The sequence below is a fragment of the Rhincodon typus genome, chromosome 9 (assembly GCF_021869965.1).
Source record: "Rhincodon typus isolate 14 chromosome 9, sRhiTyp1.1, whole genome shotgun sequence".
In the NCBI taxonomy this organism is placed as follows: Eukaryota; Metazoa; Chordata; class Chondrichthyes; order Orectolobiformes; family Rhincodontidae; genus Rhincodon; species Rhincodon typus.
The window spans coordinates 72,535,574-72,556,362 of record NC_063340.1 but is presented as its reverse complement, the minus strand read 5'-3'; the positions used below and the strand labels follow the sequence as shown (position 1 = coordinate 72,556,362).

The 20,789-nt window shown below is 41.9% G+C and overlaps 1 protein-coding gene across 3 annotated transcripts in view; it reads left to right on the top strand.

Moving 5' to 3' along the window:
• Positions 1–20,789, top strand: part of chrm3a (cholinergic receptor, muscarinic 3a) — a 103,611-nt gene that overhangs the window by 45,497 nt on the left and 37,325 nt on the right. Inside the window, exon 1 of one of the 3 annotated variants that reach the window (XM_048601020.1) lies at positions 13,424–13,518. The exons of the other annotated variants lie outside the window; for them this stretch is intronic. The gene's annotated coding sequence lies outside the window, so the exon portion shown is untranslated. Of the gene's footprint in view, positions 1–13,423; positions 13,519–20,789 lie in introns of those variants that run through there. 3 annotated transcript variants of the gene reach the window in all.

The window sequence follows — 20,789 nt, the reverse complement described above, 5'->3', positions numbered from 1 at the left end:
GAGGCCATTTCCAAGTAGTTCCTGAGCTCTGCAGGGGCAGCAGTGCATTTGATGTCAGTAAAATGCCAGTGGCTTCTGAATGCCCGCTTCTGCCTTCAACTGCTCAAAGCAAAGCCTCAGTTGTCTAGCCACTTCCATGCATTGGTTTGGGGAAGGTTCTGGGGCAGCCCACTGCCTGAAAGTGGGACAGTATTCAGGAGCTGGACACACGCAATCCTGGACTATTTCATACCCTCACCCCTAAAACTGCCTGCCAAAAGCTGGTCAGTTTCACTCGGGGAGCGCAACAGAATAGTTGTCGAGGAATAAAATATAGCACAGATTATGAATTATTCCTTACAGTGGGAAACAAGCTACACAGTGAAAGAGATAGAAAGATAATCATTGATATAGTTTGACTAGAAAATTTTGTATATGTCATAAACCCATTTTAATAACTATGGTAAAGTAAGTACAAGTGTCCCAGGCATCATTATTTGGCAAAGGAAATCCAACAAAAAATGTATAACAACAATGTGGAGAATGCAGCTTGATGTCATTGCTGATTCTTTACTGAAGCTGACCTCAGTCTGCAGAGAATAGGAACAAATGTATATTGTACTAAAGCTGGTACTGGCAAGTGTGTTACAGGGGAAGAGTGTCTTTTTTGCTATTACCACGGGAGTGAAACAACCAACACAAAGGATTGATTGTCTTTGAATTATTACTTGTCGGTACAGTGAGAGAATTGGCTTCTATATAAAGCGTGTCTTTTTTTTAAACTCCTAGACTTTTCGATATAGTGTTTTTAATACACATTGGAAATTAAATTCGCAGCAGCCAAATCTGATAAAGTTTTTCAAGGACGTGTCCAAGTGTTTGGATGAGGTAGAACAGTTGATGTAGTTTATAAGGGTTTCAACAAGGCCTTTGACAAGATCCCATATGCAAAACTCATAAAGAAGATAAAAGCTGGAGAGATCCAGTGTAACTTGGCAAGACGGATCCAAAATGGACTTACTGACAGGGGACTGATGGTTGTGATACAAAGCTGTTTGTGTACCTGGAGCCTGGTGTGCAATGGCATACCACAGGGATTAGTGCTGGGTCCCTTATTGTCTATGATATTCATAAATGACGTAGAATAACATGTGGGGTGGGGTGGGAGGGGTGCTAATGATAAATAAGTTTGCATATTACACATAGATTGTCTGGGCAGTGAAAGAAGCTGTTAGGTTACAGGAGGATGTAAACAGATTGGTCAGATGGGCAGATCAGAGGCAGATGGAATTTAACTCCAATAAATGTGAGGTGATGGACTTTGGAAGAAGGAACAGGGTATACACAATGAATGGCAAGAGACCAGGAAAATCAGAGGAATGGAGGGATGTTGGGTTGCTGAAGGTGACAGGACGGGTTAATAGGGTAGTTAAGAAAGCGTATGGAACATTTGCTTTTATCAGTCACGGTCCAGGTTGTAAAAGCAGTGAGCTTATGTTGGAACCGTACAGAATTTTGATCAGGCCACAGCTGAATTACTGCATGCAGTTCTGGTCACTGCACTATAGAAAGGATGTGAATGCACTGATGGGGGTGCAAGTGAAATTCACCAGGATGTTGCCTGGAATAGAGCATTTCATGGAGAAGAGGAGAGAGGCTGGTTAAGCTTGGCTTGTTTCCTTTGGAGCACAGACGGTTGAGATTTGAACCTGATAGAGGTGTATGAGATTATGAGGAGCACGGACAGGGTGAACAGAAAACAACTGCTCCCCTTAGTACCAGGATCGATAACAAGGGTGCATCATTTTAAAGTGAAAGGCAGCAGGTTTACAGGGGATTTGAGGAAAAGACTTTTCACTCAAAGAGTGGTGAGCACCTGGAATGCACTGCGTGGGAGGGTAGTTGAGGTGGGAAAGCTCACAACCTTTAAAAAGTACTTAGATGAGCACTTGAAGCATCAGAACATTAAAGGTTACAGGCCTGGTGCAGGAAAGTGGGTCTAGTGTAGGTGGTCGTGTATTTTTGGTGGTACAGACTTGATGGGCCGAAAGGTCTCTTCTGTACTGTATAATACTTTGATTTTGCCTGTGGAATGGGAGTCACCATAGATGTGTAAATTACATATCCAGTTTAAGCGGCAGTGGTTGGAAAGGGGAAGAGGTGACATTTCTATTCCAGACTCTCCATTGTGGATGGATCTATTGAGAGATTTACAAGCAAAGCTGAGAATAGGTGGTTACTTCGTCCACCCTGGCAAGAATATGAGGCACACTGCTGGTGAAAGCCTCAACATCTGGGTTAACACTTGATGCAGCAAATGTTGCTGAATGACTCACAGCTGTTCAGCATCCCACATCCCTCCTTCTGACACTGTCAATGAATGTCTTTCTCCGTATTATTGGGGAATGTCTTTGTTCGAGATTTTCCACTCGGGTCAACCAGATGGATGTTGTTGTTGAATTTCTGTCAGTTAAAATGAGACAAAAATAAAGAGAAGGAACAGCATTTAAATATCACCATTTAAGACTTCAGGATGTTTTAAAGCACACTATGTAGAAACGTAGAAAATAGGAACAGGAGCAGGCCATTCAGCCCTTTGAACCTGCTCTGCCATTCAATACGATCATGGCTGATCATCCAACACAGTATCATTCCCACTTTCTCCCCATACCCTTTGATCTCTTTATCCTTAAGAAGAGGAGATGATGGCAGGGAAACGAATGAGGTCGGTTCCAATGTGCAGACATTGTTGTAATGCCAGCAACAGATTGGAGATAATTTGTGTGCAACAAGCTTCCACAAAAAGCAATGTGAAAATGGTCAGATAGTTTGTTTAATGAACGAACAGAACACCAGGGAGACCTTTCCCTGCAATTCTTCAAAATGGTGCCATAGGATCTTTTCTGTCCAGCTGACAGGGCTTAATTTGGTTTCACGTCTCCAACAGAAGACTTCACCGCCAACTGTGCACCGTTCCCTCAGTTCTGCTCCAACCATCACCCTCGATTTTTGTGCTCAAATCCTTGAGTTGAAGTTGAACCATAACTTTCTGATTTAGAAAGATCAAAAACTCAAGCTGTGTATTTTCCTCACTGGTGTTTCTGCAATGAAACAGAAAACTGTGGCTTTTGTGTATATTATCGTGTTTGATTATCTACACTATTTCGATATCTTTGAGTAAGTTCTTCCCCATGGCCAATTTAAATTCGCTTGTCACTAATTTTGGTTGATATATTTTGTTGGTGGGTCTGACTTGGCTTGTTTTATTTTAACAAGCAGAGGTTATTTTGTTCTGTGCAATGTTAATCCCTTTTTGACAACTTCCTTTCTGGAGTTTGAGTACAGGTTTGCCTGTTCTTTCCCCACAGCTCAGCCCTTCTATACATAGCTTTAATCTCATTGCTATTTTCTCTCTCTCATACATATATATGTGTGATCAAAATAGTATACAATCTTCTAAATGTTGTCTGACTGCTGCATTGTAAATTTCTGTCAACTTATATTTTACTGTACTGGTTAAACATTCTAATAATCTATTTGGTTTTAAGTCACTTTACCACATTGTCTCTTTTTTGAACGTAGAATATTTACTTATGTTTTTCTAACTCCCTCTCTCTCGCTGTCTCTCCCTCTCTCTCTCTCTATCTCTCTCTCTTTCTCTCTCAGGTGGTTGTAAAAGAGTCCATGGTCCTCATTCAAAATAGATCAGATGATATGGAGGTGCTGGTGTTAGACTGGGGTGGACCAAGTCAGAAGTTACACAACACCAGGTTATGGTCCAACAGGTTTATTTCAAGTCACAAGCTTTCAGAGCACTGCTCCTTCGTCAGGCAAAGTGATGAAGGAGCAGCACTGCGAAATCTTGTGATTTTAAATAAACCTGTTGGACTATAACCTGGTGTCATGTGACTTTGAAAATAGATCTGGGGAGTTTTCTTCATCTCCTGCTCAATATCAGTCCCTTAACCAACATCAGCAAAAGAAAAAAATTCCCTGGTAGTTATGTAGTTGTTATTTGTGCATCCTGCTGTGAACAAGCTGACTGACTGAATTCTTCCAATTTTAACTGAGATTGCACTTCAAAAGCTATTTCATTAGTAATGGAGCCCTTTGGAATGCCCTGAGATTCTGAAAGGCTCCATACAAAAGCAAGTCTTTAATTCTTTTACAATTAAATACTGCATTCATTTCTTGTATATGGGGATTCACTGATCCCCTTTTGCTTTATGCTGCCAATGAACCAGATTTATATGGAGACCTCACTGCTAAAGGAGTCATTTGATGACAGTCGATGGTCGTTCTAATGCTGCTGCAGTATCATCATGCATTCATTTACCACATTATCGTTCATTAAACCATCCGACTGCTAACAGCAGCAAACTTATCCCAAGGCTTGTCAAAAGGCAGATTAGTTTCCATGTCAAACTGAAGATTTACTTCAGGTGGATTAACACTGGTGCCTGGCTCACTGCTGCATCTATTGAAAGTAAGGAATTAGTGTTGTTACTGGGTTATGCTTATCCAGCACATTGCTTATTTTAATAAAATTAATTAAAGGATTTGGGATTTTAAAAAGCCTCTAATATATATGTGTCTCCTACAAAATATAAGCGACTGATGAAATTAAATTACTGCTTTAATAAAATTTAAATAAAAGATAAAACTGAGATGAGGAAAATGAAATGGATGGAGACTAGATGGACAATAAATACCAGCATAGAATAGTTGGACCAAATGGCCATTTTAAATACTTTCTGTGACATGTGATTGCATAATTAAGATCAGCTGTCAGAACACTTGTGGAAAAACCAGTTCGTCCATCCACTCCTTTGATATTTTAAAAGCCACAGTAAAACCAGAAAGTGCTGGAAAAACTAAGCAAGACTGATAGCAATTATGGTACAACAACAGAGTTATCACTTTAATTCGAATAGAGCTCTTGAAACTGTCACATTGAAATTGAAATGTTCATTCTGTCTCAGTTTCTACAGATGCTGCCTGACCAGCTAGGTTTTAGCATTTTGTTTTTATTTGTCTTTAAGAATGCCTTGCGTGTAGTTGAGATAACAATGGGTGATAAATATGTTCTGGTTAAATCTTTTGTACATTTCACAACAGCATTTTATGTATGTTGGGATAGAGCTGATGCGTATAAAAAGCCTTGAAATGTAACAATGTACAAATGTCCTTCCTGGTTTGCCGTAATCATGCCATCTTCATCATGTGGCACACAGACTGAATGTAGCTATTTTACAGACATTTCGATAATAAATTGTAAAGACAAAGCTGCTGTCTGGTGAGCACAAGACGTAGTGTCAGAAGTAAAGCTAAAGCTGAGTGCTGACAGAGAGACACATTCTTCCTCTGCATGAAAGTGGCATGGTGGCTCAGCGGCTTATACTGCTGCCTCAGAGCGCCAGGGACCCAGGTTCAATTCCACCCTCAGGCGACTGTCTGTGTGGAGTTTGCACATTCTCCCTGTGTCTGCATGGGTTTCCTCTGGGTGCTTTGGTTTCCTCCCACAGTCCAAAGGTGTGCAGATTAGGTGGATTGGCCATATTAAATTGCCCATAGTGTCCAGGGATGTTTAGGTTAGTTGTGTTAAACATGGGAAATGCAGGAGTAGGAGAATGGGTCTGGGTGGGGTGCTCTTCAGAGGGGCGATGTGGACTTGTTGGGCCGAATGGCCTGTTCCCACACTGTAGGGATTCTATGAGCAATACTCACAGCAGTGAAACCTGCTAAAAGTATGTGAAGTTTCTTTTAAAAAAAGATATTTTCTAATCAACCTGTTCAGAGGTGTTGTTACACATATCAGGAGCAAATGGGACTTGAACCCAGGTCTCCTGGCATAGAGGAAAGGACACTACCATGACACACTATGAGCCCCTGACTGTTTTGTTTAATTTTTATATCCAGAAGTGCTCTTATGTGCAACAGAATGTTTTGTTTGTTTTCCCCTGATTGTTTTGCTTGAAGCAAACGAAGACACAGGTCACAGCTAAAACGCTGGGTAAGAGACAATGGCTGCAAATACTCCTTTCCTAGCACCAATCAAAATTAAAGGTGATATGAAACAAAGCTGGCAGGTTTTTTTCACAAACAATCACAAAATGGCAAAACGGTATTAGATTTCCTTAAGTAACTAAAGTAGCTAAGAGTAGCCAAACTCTTATCACGTTTGGGGAGAGACTGTTTCAAAATGCATTCCACCCTGAACCTTTTCTGCTAAACAGAAAAAAAAAGCCAGCAGACATTTTGAAGGTATTAAAGGCAAACTTTGAATGCCAAGTGAATGTAATTTGTGAACAGTATGCGTTTAATGTTAGGGCCTAATGTAAAAACTTGTTTGAAAAAAAGAGCCTAGAGGGGACGCGATGGCCTCGTGATATTACCACTGGACTGTTAATCCAGAGACCCAGGGGACCCGGGTTCGAATCCCGCAATGGCAGATGGTGGAATTTGAATTCAATAAATATCTGGAATTAAGAGTCTAATGATGACCGTGAACCCATTGTCGATTGTTGGAAAAACCCATTTGCTTCACTAATGTTCTTTAAGGAAGGAAACTGCCATCTTTATCTGGTCTGGCCTCCATGTGACTCCAGACCCATAGCAATGTGGTTGACTCTGAACTGTGGTATGGGCAATAAATGCTGCCTAGCCAGCGATGCCGTCTTCCCATTAAAGAATAAAGGAAATAAATAAATAAAGAACAAAAGGACCTCATTAATTCAGCGAGCAGAATTTGTACAATTAACAGTTTATCTTTTGAGAAGCAGTAGAAGAGATCCTGCCGTGAAAGAACATGGACTGAGATATCAATGGTTGTATATGCTGTTTGGTTTATGCATGGTGCCAGAAGACTATCAACAAACAATGTGAGATAGTTACTGATATTCCTGTATTGGAAGCAATAGGATGATTTTCTAGTTTATGGATGTGGTGATAGAATGGAAGAAGCCAAAGCTGACCATTTGAAATTTAGTGTGACTGTTCGACAGAGCATACCAGATGAATCTGCATTGGAATAAGAAAAAAGCCTTTGCAATTAAACATGCCTGAAGTCAAGTATGTAGGCCATTTACTGCCAATGTAAAGTCTTTGGCCAGATCTCAAAAAAGTAGGAATTGTAGCAGTGATACAGCAACCAATAGTTGTATAAACAGTGCAATGATTTGTTGGATTCATCAACTATTTGGCAAAATTCTTGCCCAATTTGTCATTGGAGTGTGAACTATTACTCCAGCTCATGACCAAGAATATGTTGTGGTCTTGGAAAATGGATCAAGAAGCACCATTCACATAATTTAAACAATTAGTGTTGGCAATACCAGTGTTGAAACACCATGGTGTAAATGATGAAGTCACCCTCCAGTGTGACACCATTGTATTTGCAGCCATGGAGTTAACACAAGTAGAACAACGCTATGCTCAGATCAAGAAAGAGTGCCTGGCCATTGTCTTTGCTTATAAATTATTTTCATCAGTAACTTCTTCAAGGGGGAAAATGACAGTTGGGACGATAATGCATTTTCCTCAAACTGTTACTAGCTGCCCAAAAACGTCTTCAAGGAATGTTATGTTGGCGACAGAGATACCATCTGGATTTGACATTCAAACAAGGGAAGCATGTGTACATTGCAGACAGGCTGTCAAGAGCAGTACTTACAATGCAGAAGGAGCAGAATCCATGACAGAGTATGAAATCTTCCAGATCAAAAATGATGCAGCAAACATTCAGGCTCTGACAACCATCAGCCCAGTAGAGGTATTAAATGTAACAGACAAAGACCTTGTTCAAATCAGATGAGCCACCCAATATAATGCAACTCTCTAAGTATTGCAAAAAAGCAGTGATGAAGGGCTTGCCTGAAAGCAGTAAGGGTACTCCTATTGCTACAAGGGTGTGTTCAGCAAACAGATGAATTGACCATGTCGTACAAAAGAAATAGAGCCATTGTCTTGAAGATGAGCGATGTTAAAGCACATCCACGCAAGCTATCAAGAAGATGAGCCAAGTGTGAAGAAGGCAAGTGATGTGTTCTACTGACCAAAACAACAAAATCAAGGGCCGCATTTGCCAATGCAGTACATGGAATAAGTACCAAGCTAAGCAAACGAGAAAACTATCCAAGACAAGTGATAGAACAGACAAACCATGGATGAAGCTGGGAGCACAACTCATATTTCTGACAGGAACTGATTATCTTATCACCATAGACTACTATTCCGACTGTGAATTTGTGGGCCAGCTGATTCAGTGACATTGGCCAAGTCAAAAAGCACACTTTCAATCCTTATAGCTTTTCTGACATTGTGATGAGTAACAAATGCCCTCAGTTCACAAATGAAGAATTCAGCCACTTCGTGAAGAATTTGGAAATTCAACACCACACATCATCTCCAGTATCCTGAGTTCAAAAGAAAAGCTGAATCAGCAGGGAAAATTTCCAAAAGAATCATAAAGAAATCAAGCAAGTCCAGCACAGATGTATGATTATAGAGGTGCCATTGTTGGACTGGGGTGGACAAGGTCAGAAATCACATGACACCAGGTTATAGTTCAACAGGTTTATTTGAAAACACAAACTTTCAGAGACTCAGTCCTTCTTCAGGTGTTAGTGAGAGAGGTTGTATCAGACACAGAATTTATAAGCAAAAGATCAAAGTTTCACACCATTAATGAGGATGCACTAAACAAACATAAGATGCTGTTAAATCTGTAATCCGTTGGAAGATTTTAATTGATTAATATGTATACATAAATCCCTGAATTTCTTTCAAGTCATGATCCTGCGAGAACTAAAGCTTTTACCAGTGTAAAGAAGAGATGACATTTTAGGTCAGACAATGCATGTTGCGTGTGAGACCTTGTTTAGAATCTGTTTGTGTTTTGGTTTGGAGTCAGACTGGTTTTATTTCTAAAGTAGGAATTTATAAAACACCATTTTGTCTGACTGTCTATAAATTGTGTGATTTTTGAACAAAATAAAATGTATCTGCAAATACAAATTTACCCCATAGATTTGTGTTTGTGTGTGTGTTTGAGAGAGAGAGAGAGAGAGTGAATGAGGGGGGAAGAGAGAGAGTGAGAGAGTGAGAAAGTGTGCGTGTATGTGAGAGAGAGAGAGAGAGTGAATGAGGAGGAAGAGAGGAAGTGAGAAAGTGTGTGTGTGTGTTAGTGAGAGAGAGAGAGGGAGTGGGGGGGGGGGAGAGAGAGAGTGAGAGTGTGTGTGTCTGCATGTGTGTGTGTGTGTGTGTATGTGTCTGTGTGTATGTGTGTGTATGTGTCTCTGTGTGTGTATGTATATAAGAGGTGGGAAAAGAGAGAGTGTGTGTGTGACACATTCATCGATCACCAGTTCCGATGTGCCACACCAAAGAACTGTAATGACCTCCTCAGAAGACAGACACGGAATTCATCCGATAGGTACCCTTCGTTATCCAGTACTTTCCGGGAGTTGCGATGTTCTTCACAATGATTCTCGCAGCCTTCAACACATCACCGATGACAATGAGCACCTCGCCAAGATCTTCCCCACGCCTCCACTTCTCGCCTTCAAACAACTGCCAAACCTTAAACAAACCATTATTCGCAGCAAACTACCAGCCTTCAGGACAACATCGACCACAGCACCATATGACCCTGTCATGGCAACCTCTGCAGGACTTGTCAGATCTTTGACATGGACACTACCATCACACGTGGGAACACCACCCACCACGTGCGCAGCAGATACTCATGTGACTCGGCCAATGTTGTCTATCTCATAGGCTGCAGGCAAGGATGCCCCGAGGCATGGTATATTGGCAAAACCATGCAGACACTGCAACAATGGATGAATGGGACTCTGAGCAACAATCCCGAGACAGGAATGTTCCTTCCCATTGGGGGAACACTTGAGCGGTTTCGGACATTGGGTCTCGGGTCTTCGGGTAAACATCCTCCAAGGTGGACTTCGGGATACACAACAACGCAAAGTCGCCGAGCAGAGGCTGATAGCCAAGTTCGGTCCCCATGAGGACGGCCTCAACCAGGATCTTGGGTTCATGTCGCACTACAGGTGGCCCCACCACACTATACACTCACACACACACAGTCTCTCTCTCTCTCCTCCCATCATGCACGCACAATCTCTCTCCCCACCTCACATATGCATACACATTCTGTCTCCCCGCCTCACGAATGCGCACTCTGTCTCTCGCCCTCAGGCACACACACTCTCTCCGCCCCTCCCTCACTCTCTCTCTCACACACACACACACACACACACACACACCCTCAAGTGAATCTATGGGGTGAATTTGTATTTTCAGATACATTTTATTTTGTTTAAAAATCACATAGTTTATAGACAGTCAGTCAATATGATGTTTTATAAATTCCTACTTTAGATATAAAACCAGTCTGACCCCAAACTAAAACACAAACAGGTTCTAAACAAGGCCTCACACCCTACATGCATTGTCTGACCTAAACTGTCACCTCTTCTTTCCACTGATAAAACCTTTAGTTCTCTCAGGACCACGACTTGAAAGGGATTCGGGGATTTACATATACATATTAATCAATTAAAACCTTCTAACTGATTAAAGATTTAACAGCTTCTTAGGTTTGTTTAGTACATCCTCACCAATTGTGTGAACCTTTGATCTTTCACTTATAAATTCTGTGTCTGATACTACCTCTCTCACTAACACCTGAAGAAGGACTGAGTCTCTGAAAGCTTGTGTTTTCAAATAAACCCATTGGACTATAACCTGGTGTCATGTGATTTCTGATTTAGCACAGAAGTATGCAGTGGAGAAACATACCTACTGAAAGCATGTGCAATAATCCAGTACAAAGACTAATGTCACACAACTCATAAACTGCTTTTCTAATAGAAAATAGTTGATGAAACCAGAGGTTGTAACAGTGAATGACAAAGTGAAGGTGAAAAGGCAGAAAGCCAAACATCATTTTGATAAGCCTGCCAAACCATCACCAGAAGTGAGTATTTGACAGCCAGTCAGGGAACAAACCTTTGACCATCTCGACAATAGTCAGCCTCAGTGATAATCTGGGACCTATGTGGAACAGTTTTCACCTCAGACATACATGGTGGAAGTGAATGAGCAGCTTTACTGTCACAAACGCAGGCATCTACACACAACTGGTGAAGCTTTTCTGCAACTGCAGGCAGCTGATCAATAAGATAAGATCTCGTCATCTACACAGTCCACATGTCCACCATCAGACCCAGAGGCCCACAGCAATCCAACAATAGAAATAAAGCAATGACAGATACCACACCAGCAAGAACAGGTGTATGAATGATCCCCACCCCGGGAAGGAACATCACATAGATGAACAGCCCACAACAACATGCACTAGTACCATTAAGAAGCCAGCACTTTTTGAAGATTATGTTTGCAATGCATATGCAGAGACTGATGAGAATAATGAACTGCTAATGCAAAATCATAGTCATGTGTTGGGTAATTTGAGTAATTCAGTTGTAAAAAGTGCATGCAAATTTATCTTTTTCATTGTTGTTTGTTGTGAAAAGGGAAATATTTGGATTGAAATCCATTCATACACAATTGCCTTTCTTAGTCAGCTGTATTCATATGACCTCTGCCATGAGGTGTACTCACTGGAAGTGGCTATTTTACATACGCTTCAATAAAGATATTATAAGGACAAGGATCTGGTGAGCACAGAACAGAAAAGATGCATCTTACAACAAACTCTGAGAGTCTTTTCACTTCCAGTCCCGATTACTTTGGGAACTAGCTACTGTCTCCAAGCAAAGTCCTCTTTGTAGATCCTGCTCTATGAATTAGTATGGGTGGCACGTTGTTACCAATACATGTAGATGACTTTGAGGCTGATTATAAGTTGAAAACAGCACACATTTGAGAATGTTTCCACATCGTGCAAACCCAATCAACATTGCTCCTGATGCCAATATGTGTATCTCATATTGTGATATAAAAACAAAGGTACCATTAATTTCAAGATCATCTTTACAAAAGAAATTGACAGCAATGAATGACTACTTGATGTTTTGCTAATTATACACTTTATTAACATATAAAATGAGAACAATCTTTTTAATCTTACTCAACAGCACAGACTTGCATTTAACCCAGTAACGTATTCCAAGGGACTTCACAGGATATTCTCAACACATAAGGAGACATTGGGACAGTTAACCAAATGTTTGGTCAATGAAGTAGATTTTATGTCACATTCTAAAGGAGAAAAGAGAACGGGATGGAAAGGAAGGAGCTAATTCTGGAGCTTGAAGCTAGTTCCTTGAAGGTACAGTCTTCAGTGATGGAACAAATATGATTTGGTGATGTTCAGTAAGCCAAAATTGAAGAGAGACTGATATCTTGGGGCATTGTGAGACTGACAGAGGTTACAAAGAAAACCATGGAAGGCTTTAAAACAAGGACAAGAACATTAAAGCTATGATGTTCTTTAACCAAGAACATCAGAAGGCAGCCAGGGATGCTTCTGACAACAATAAATAAAGATAGCAAAGACATAAGAGGGTTTTGATTGTGGGTGTGCTGTGGCAGGAGTGGAGTTAAGCAATTTTATGGACAAAGGCTGGCTCTTTCAATAAACTGTTGGACTGTTTTGTTATGATGCCCACAGATATCAATAATGTAAAAAAATTCACTTCCCATCTGAATAATAAATGATCACATTTTAAAACTTCTACTGAAATTATGGAATCAAAATCAACATAAACAGGAATTAACAGCCAAATTTTACTTTACATAGGTAAACAGTATACAGGCAGGGTCTAACAACAGTCCTCACCTAACAAAAAAGTACAAATTTTGAAATCACATTTAACATCATTCTTCTATGACTGTGACTTAAATAATATCAGCAAGATCCCAAAAGCTACCTTGACTTGTGTGATTAGATTTACTTCTATCAAGGAAATATTAACAGAGGTTCAAAGAACTTTGAATGTTATGCCCTAGTTGATTTATTTTGAGCTTTTTTAATCAAATGTTTACTTCTGTCAGAGTGGGTTACTAAGTGGATATCTAGTGTTTTACTTTGATATATGCCCAAGTTGTCGGAGGTTGAGCACCATTACGTCCTGAATAATCTTTCAAGTGTTTAGCAAAGACCATGTCAGAACCTGAATTAACATTAACATTATTGCACTCTTCATCTGACAGGTTCAACTCTACGTCATTAAATAACAATTCAGCTCTGTAGAGAACCCGCTCACTAAACTCTGAAATGAAGCATATTCATATATAGTCATAATTTGGTTCAAAACAACTATGTGATAGTGATGACATCGTAGATTTTTATTGTCGACATTGCTACTTAAGGAGAACTTCCCACCTCTTTTTCCAGTGGTTCCATGGGGTAGTTTGCATCCACCTGAAAAGAGGGACAAGGCTACAGTTTAATGCCTCACTTAAAGGTGGTACCTTCAATCGCTAATGCAGCTTTCTTTCGGTAATGCAGTTGGGTGTCAATCTAGACTCTGGAGTGGATCTTTAAATTCAGAGGTAGGTGTACTACCAATGGAGACACCTTTATCTAATGCACCATTTCCTGATTGACAAGATGGTCACGCAATCCTATTGCCAGAGTTTGTGCAATGCTGTTGAATTCTCCATTAGTACACGTATCATGCCTCACCCTTTGATTCACTGGTGTCTGTTTGGGAAAACTCTACAACAGTGAACAAATAAAAGTGTAGTCTTGAGCTGATCACTAAATTGTACTTATTTAAACTGTAGATAGTTGCTTTGTTTCAGGGTCTTACTCTTTTGAAATAGTGTATGGCCATTAGGCTGAAGTAAACATGATGACGCATGTCCCTTGCAGCATATTAAATATTGATTTGTTGTTCATTTTATATTTGACACTTTTAATTATTAAATACTTCATGGAAAGTTTTGTTGTATCTATTGCCTAGAAATGTTTCCATTCTGCAAAAATGAATGATTCTATTGCAGATTGGTATTTTAGAAGGGAAAAGATATCTAGTTCACTGCTGATAATCAGGCTGATGAATGTTATATTTCAGAAATTCTGAAGGCACAGTTATAACTCAGGCTGGATGTGAGCGATAACTACCTGGTTAAACCTCTGGGTGGTTTGGTTGAGGAACAGTTGACCAGAGATTAGCTCACATGGACCTTGAGACCATAAGATGTAGAAGCAGAACTTGGCCATTTGGCCCATCAGGTCCACTCCACCATTCAATGAGATCATGAATGATCTGATAATCCTCAACTCCACTTTGATGCATGGATGCTTCATGTGGACTCTCCCACATTCCGAGCCCAGTTAGTGGATTCGTCCTATTTAGGGCAGAAAATGCTGGTTAAAAAAAACCAGCAGCCTGAAAACATCCATGGAGAGAAACCAAGGCAATAGTCCAAATCATCCAAACTGGGTTGCAATCCCCATTTCTGACCCAGGCGAGACAAAAATGTCACCCAGTTACCTTTGGAGGTGCTTTCCGAGCAAGTGTCTGGGCCAAGAGTCTTCCCAGCCGAAACAGCGCAGTGCAATCTGGAAATCCATGTAGGTAGCTGTAGATTGGATCAGTGCTGAAACTGCACTCCTCTTTTGCAGCACTGGCTGTCATATTCAATGTTGAATGCCACTTTGATAGCTCCTACGAGAACCTAAGTGTGTAAGTAAAGTGAGGGAGTAGGGAGGCAGTTGGGTGTTGAGGGGTGCAGAATGCAACGTTGATGAGGGGTTGGGGTACTAATTGGGTGGGGTGTTAGGGTGCCAGGTGGATGAGAAGCTAAAGATGGCAGGTGAATGAGGGATTTGGGTGTCAGGCGGGTGAGGGGTTAGTGTGCTAGGTAGGGGAAGACATACAGATTCCAGGTGAGTGGGTTGCCATGACTTTAGGTGGAAGAGGTACACATGCAAGGTGTGTGAGAAGATAGGATGGCTGCTGGATGGCAGGGATAGGGTGGCAGGGAAGTTGGTGAGGACATATGGTGGGTCGAGAGTTGTCAAACCAGAGAAGAGGGCAGCTGAGGACTCTGTCCAGTCAGATGGGTTCATCAGGATTCACCAATAGGAAATGTCTAGTATGGGAGTCAGGAGGGCGGGGTAGTGGGATGGGGCCCACAGTGCTGGGAGGATGGAGTGGGTGATTGAGGTATTAAGAGTTTTCAGAGAGAATCGGGGCTTAGGGAGTAGTTAGACATACAATTGCATGCTCCCATTGCACACCTCCAGTCTACACTTCAGCTGTGACTCACTTCCAATGTTTCAAGTCAACAGTCTTTCATCAGTACTGAATGCATAGATGCAACAGGTTTGCAACAAGAATACAGGCAGAGAGAGGAAAGAAGGTAGGAAAAGAATCAAATGGGAGGTCTGCGATAGGGCAGATGACAGGATGATCAAAGAGATAATGGTGCAAGACAGAAGTGGGCTGTCAAGGGACAAGTAAAAAAAATCAACAGATTTGTCTCATTAGGAGAGAAAATGTACAATTTGACCAAAGGTTGACTTCCAAAAAGGTGAAGTGGGAGCAGGGGTTATGATCTGGAATTATTGAACTCAATTTTGAATCTGGAAAGTTGTAACAGACCTGACCAAAAGATGAAGTACCATTTCTTTGACTTAGTATCTGTCCAAGGTCAATAGTGAGTTTAAACCATCCAGGAACTTTGTTTTTAACTGCTTCAGACCAGTTTTAGCTTTATGGCAAAGGGAGAGCTCCTGGAATTAGACTCCAAATGGGTGTGAATGCGGCCACTTTACTCCCAGATTACACTTCACTCCTGTTTGGCGTCATTGGGAAAGGCCTAGTCAATCGAATATCGATATCAGTTGCAAATGAAATAGGCTGTTCATTTCTCATGGGTCTGTTTTGTCAGTCGTGTTGCCAATATTTAGTCTTTTACTATTGATACTGTGAGTTCCTAATTAGTTCAACAGACAGGTTGTGGAGATGAGATGTGTCAGCTTTCTGTAAGTGCTTTCCACTCATGTAGATAGAGTAGAATGTCTTCTTGATGGATGTACCATCTCTTAAGAGAACATAAAGCATAATTTGTTTTCTAACCAGAAAACCGGCACTAAATCTAATGTCATCTCAGTATTCATACAAATATAATGCTCCTTGTAAATTGCAAGCCTTGCCAAAGAATGCTGGATGGTGGCTGGGGTGGATGCTCGTGGAAGGCTTATTTTTCATTGTAGTGCAACTGATGCACTTTATCAGTCCATAATAAAACAACATGTAGGTGTTCAACAGTTCATTCAGTGTGACAGCACGTGACAGGAATTAAACACCAACTCAATTGGAACTGAGGAATCACTTTCAGCTGAATCTTACGAGAGGTATTATATCCCTCCCCAGTCAGAAGGCCTAGGGGGTCCCTGCCAATGGCCCTAACAGCTGTTCCACTGCAATCTGCCACTGAATGCAGGGAACACTGGAAGCAGGGAACACTGGGAGCAGCATTAACACTAGGAACGTTGTTAACATAAGGAGCAATTAATGCTGAGAACAGTGTTAACACGGAGAACATGTTAATGCTGGTAGCACTGTTCATGGTGGGAGCAGTCTAAATGCTGGGAACAATATTGATGCTGAGTGCAGTCTAATGCAGTGTTAATGCAAGGAGCGCCTCATGGAGTCCACATTCTGAGCTGCTTGATTTATTCTGAATCTGTCCCATTTTCCACACAATATTGTGGAGGTTATAAAAATAAAGTTGCTGGAAAAGCTCAGCAGGTCTGGCAGCATCTGTGAAGGAGAAAACAGAGTTAATGTTTCGGGTCCAGTGACCCTTCCTCAGAACTCAGAAATTGTGGAGCTTATCCTCAAAATAAAAATGGGGCTTAATCTCCGCAAGGACTGTGCAGTGATTTCCAATTGATTACTGGCAGCGCAGTGGCTCAGTGGTTAGCAGTGCTGCCCCACAGCATTACGGACCTGGGCTCGACTCTAGCCTTGGTGACTGTCTGTGCAGAGTTTGCATGTTCTCCCAGTGTCTGTGTGGGTTTCATCCATGTGCTGTAGTTCCTTCCTACAGTCCAAAGATGTGCAGGTTAGGGTGGATTGGCCACGTTGAATTACCTTGTGGTATCCAGAGATGTGCAGGCTAAGTGGGTTAGCCATGGAAAATGTGGGGCTTACGGGGAAAGGGCAGGGTGGTGGGATCTGGGTGGGATGCTTTTTGGAGGGTCGGAGCAGACTTGATCGGCCGTATGGCCTATCTCCGCACTGTAGAAATTGTGTGATTCTACTAGTGACGACAGTTAGATTGGTATGGAAAAGGTCTAGTAAGTTTTCCCTCATGTTGGTTTCCTCGCCAACTGCTGCAGACACGAGTTAGCAGGTATGTCCTTCAGGACCTGACCAGCTAAGTCGACAGTGGTTCCCACCAGAATACATTCTGTTCTTGCCACCTTTAGTGCACCCTGCAGTGCAGTTCAACATGGATGAGCGATTCATCAGTTGAAAGCCAAACAAATCTAAGCTACCCATATCTTAATTCGCACTGAGTCCCATTGGCCTGATGTCCCTCTCTTCACTTACCTATTTGGCTCGTGTTAAAAATGCAAGATTTCAAAATTCTCATCTTGTTTTGCATATTACCATGTGGCCTTTCCCACCCATCTCTCTGTAGGCTCCTTCAGTCCTACAGCTTCCAAGCTATGCACATCTCTCTAATTTTGACCTCTTCCACATCTCCAATTTTTCATCATCCACCATTGGTGGGCTGTGCCCTACATTCTGGTAGTCACTCCTTCAACCTGTCCAAAATATCTGGCCCTTTTTCAGCCTTCCAAGCGCCCTTTAAAACATACTTCAATGACCAAATCTTTGGTTTACCAGCCTAATATCTCCATGTGTGGCTAAGTGTTAAATATTCTATTGTTCAAATAGTCACTTGGCCAATCAAACATGCATTAGTTTTTCATCTTGTAGTCAGGAAAGATCAATGTAGTAATGAAAAAGAAACAGACAGTACTATCTGTAAGAACATTGTAAAAGCAATTCTGTATTGCAGAAGACCCTAGCTCCTTGAGTGAGATGCTACAGTTGAGAATTTTAAGGTTCAATGTTTAACTATGGTTTTCCAGGAGTTAAAATATCCCAGACCTCTACTTTACAGAACATTTAGTTTTGTATTTTAATAATAATAAGAACGATAGTTGCCATGGCAATCAATTTGATGTGATAGTACTTATTTTTAATGGAAGTTTGGATGCTGCCACAATTTCAGATAAGTAGGATCATTGAGCAGTGTTTTTGATACAGTGAGCTATTATCATGGACAGCTGTTTATACATGACTGGTATAGAGTGGAATAGTAATTGGGAATTGTAGCTTTGAGGAGGTGGCCAGTTAGCTCTATCAGTAACATGCTGCCAGAGCGAGAATTATAACATTGATCCCAATTCTCTCTGTCATGTGTCCTTGTTTTTCTTGTTGTGTACTTGCTGCCATTTTGGGTTTGATTCCATGAAATATTCATCAATTGAAGGGTTCAGGTCTTGTGATGCAGTGGGTATTGTCCCTGCTTCTGAGCTAGAGGATTAAGGTTCAACATAGAAGATATGCTCATAATGCAGCCAAACAGCCCATAATTCCTTCTCACATGCCTGACAGTAAGAGTGCAAGAATCTCTGGGCTATCCATGCTTGATGTGGATTGGCACTCCTGAAATGACAAGCTCTGGATTCAGGCCGATGACCTGTTCCAGGAGATATCACATAAGAATGTGCTTTGTCTGCCTCACGCATCTCTAGATGTGGGAAGCTGCCAAAGCTAAAGGGTTGATGGAATAAAATACCTGTCGGACCTAATTCTTCCTGTAAAATGCTGGAAACACATAGGTCAGGCAATATCTGTGGAGAGGGAAATAGCATTAACCTTTCATTCAGGCTCAACTGGCGATGTTAATTAACTGTTTTCCTGGTTCTGATGAAAGGTCATCAATGTGAAACATTAACTCCGTATCTGCCCCATCGATGTTGCCTGAACTGCTGAATGCTTCTAGTTTTCTTCCTTTTTCACTGTATCTGCTGCCAACAAATTGGAACAGGACATCAATATTGCTGTCCTTATCTGACTGTCTCTCCTTACTGCCCGACCTGTCTTACTGCCCCACTCCTGTTACTGCCCCACACCCCTTCCTGCCCCTCTCCCTTTGCTGTCCCACTCTCCTTACTGCCCCACCTGCCTTACTGCCCCACTCCTGTTACTGCCCCACTCCCCTTCCTGCCCCTCTCCCTTTGCTGTCCCACTTGCCTTACTGCCCCATCTGCCTTACTGCCCCACTCCTGTTACTGCCCCACTCCTGTTGCTGTCCAACTCCCCTTCCTGCCCCACTCTCCTTACTGTCCCACCTGCCTTACTGCCCCACTCCCTTCACTGTCCCGCTTGCCTTACTGCCCCATTCCTGTTACTGTCCCACTCCCCATCCTGCCCCACTCCCTTCACTGTCCTGCTCGCCTTACTGCCCCACCGGTCTTACTGGCCCACTCCTGTTACTACCCCACTCCCCTTCCTGCCCCACTGACTGCTCTGCTGGCCACTTTGTTCAGGGAACGAGGCAGTGCATGATGTAGCAAGGGCTATATCTGAGAGCTTTCCTGGAGCAATGCTATTGGACTCACTTTATAAATGGGAGCTTTTAAAAAATGTCAAGACAAATTAATTAACGTTTCCAAGGTGTCAAAGCTGATAAGGGGAGGAGGTACTCTGAGAAACCTGGCTTGACATACAAGGAGAGTGCCTGCATGCAGTCACTTTCTGGTTTCATTGGGAATGATGTCACTGATATTACAGAGTACAGCGACTTGGGAGGTGAATTCACCCCTTCTGCTGTACTACCAGCAAACACAGCTTTAATACATTTGTCTCAATGATTTTTCCCATTTGCATACTGTGTGCAATAGCTTTGACCCAGAGGAACGCTCACGAAGAGCCTTTGCTTATTTACTACCCTACTTTGTCAGCCACATGGGTGGCAACAAAGTGATCCGTGACCGAGAAGGTAAGGGTATGGCAATTGAGATGGAAATGGGTGCAACACAATGTCAGTGGCACCACTGTTTCTGTTCAAGTGTGGTGTGACTGTAAAATGATGATGGCAGCACCAGTGTCTCCTGTCCCAACTAATCATGTTTTACTTGAGGTTTACAGCATTCTCACTACTTTGCATTACTTCCGTTAACAAACAATTCCATTTGGACACTGGGCAGCTTTGCCAATCATGATAAAGAAGATCATTGCCCCTTGGGCAGCACAGTGGCACAGTGGTTAGCATTGCTGCCTCACAGCGCCAAGGACCCAGGTTCAATTCTGCCACTGTCTGTGTGGAGTTTGCGCATTCTCCCTGTGTCTGCATGGGTTTCCTCTGGGTGCTCCGGTTTCCTCCCACAGTCCAAAGATGTGTGGACTAGGTGGATTGGCCATGCTAAATTGTCCATAGTGTTCAGGGATGTGTGGGTTATAGGGCGATGGTTCTGGGTGGGATGCTCTGAGAGTCAGTGTGGTCTTGTTGGGCTGAAAGGCCTGTTTCCACACTGTAAGGATTTTATGATTAGGCCATTCAGTCCATTGAATCTGCTCCACTGCTCAATGAGATCATGGCTAATTTAATAATCCTTGACTCCATTGTCCTGTGTTTACCCCAAATTCTCAATTAAAAATCAATCTGTCTCAGCCTTTACTGTATTTATTGACACAGCCTCTACAGCCCTCTGCAATCAGCTATTCTACAGGTTCACTACCCTTTCAAAGAAGTAGATCCTCCTCAGATAATAAGATGTAGAGCTG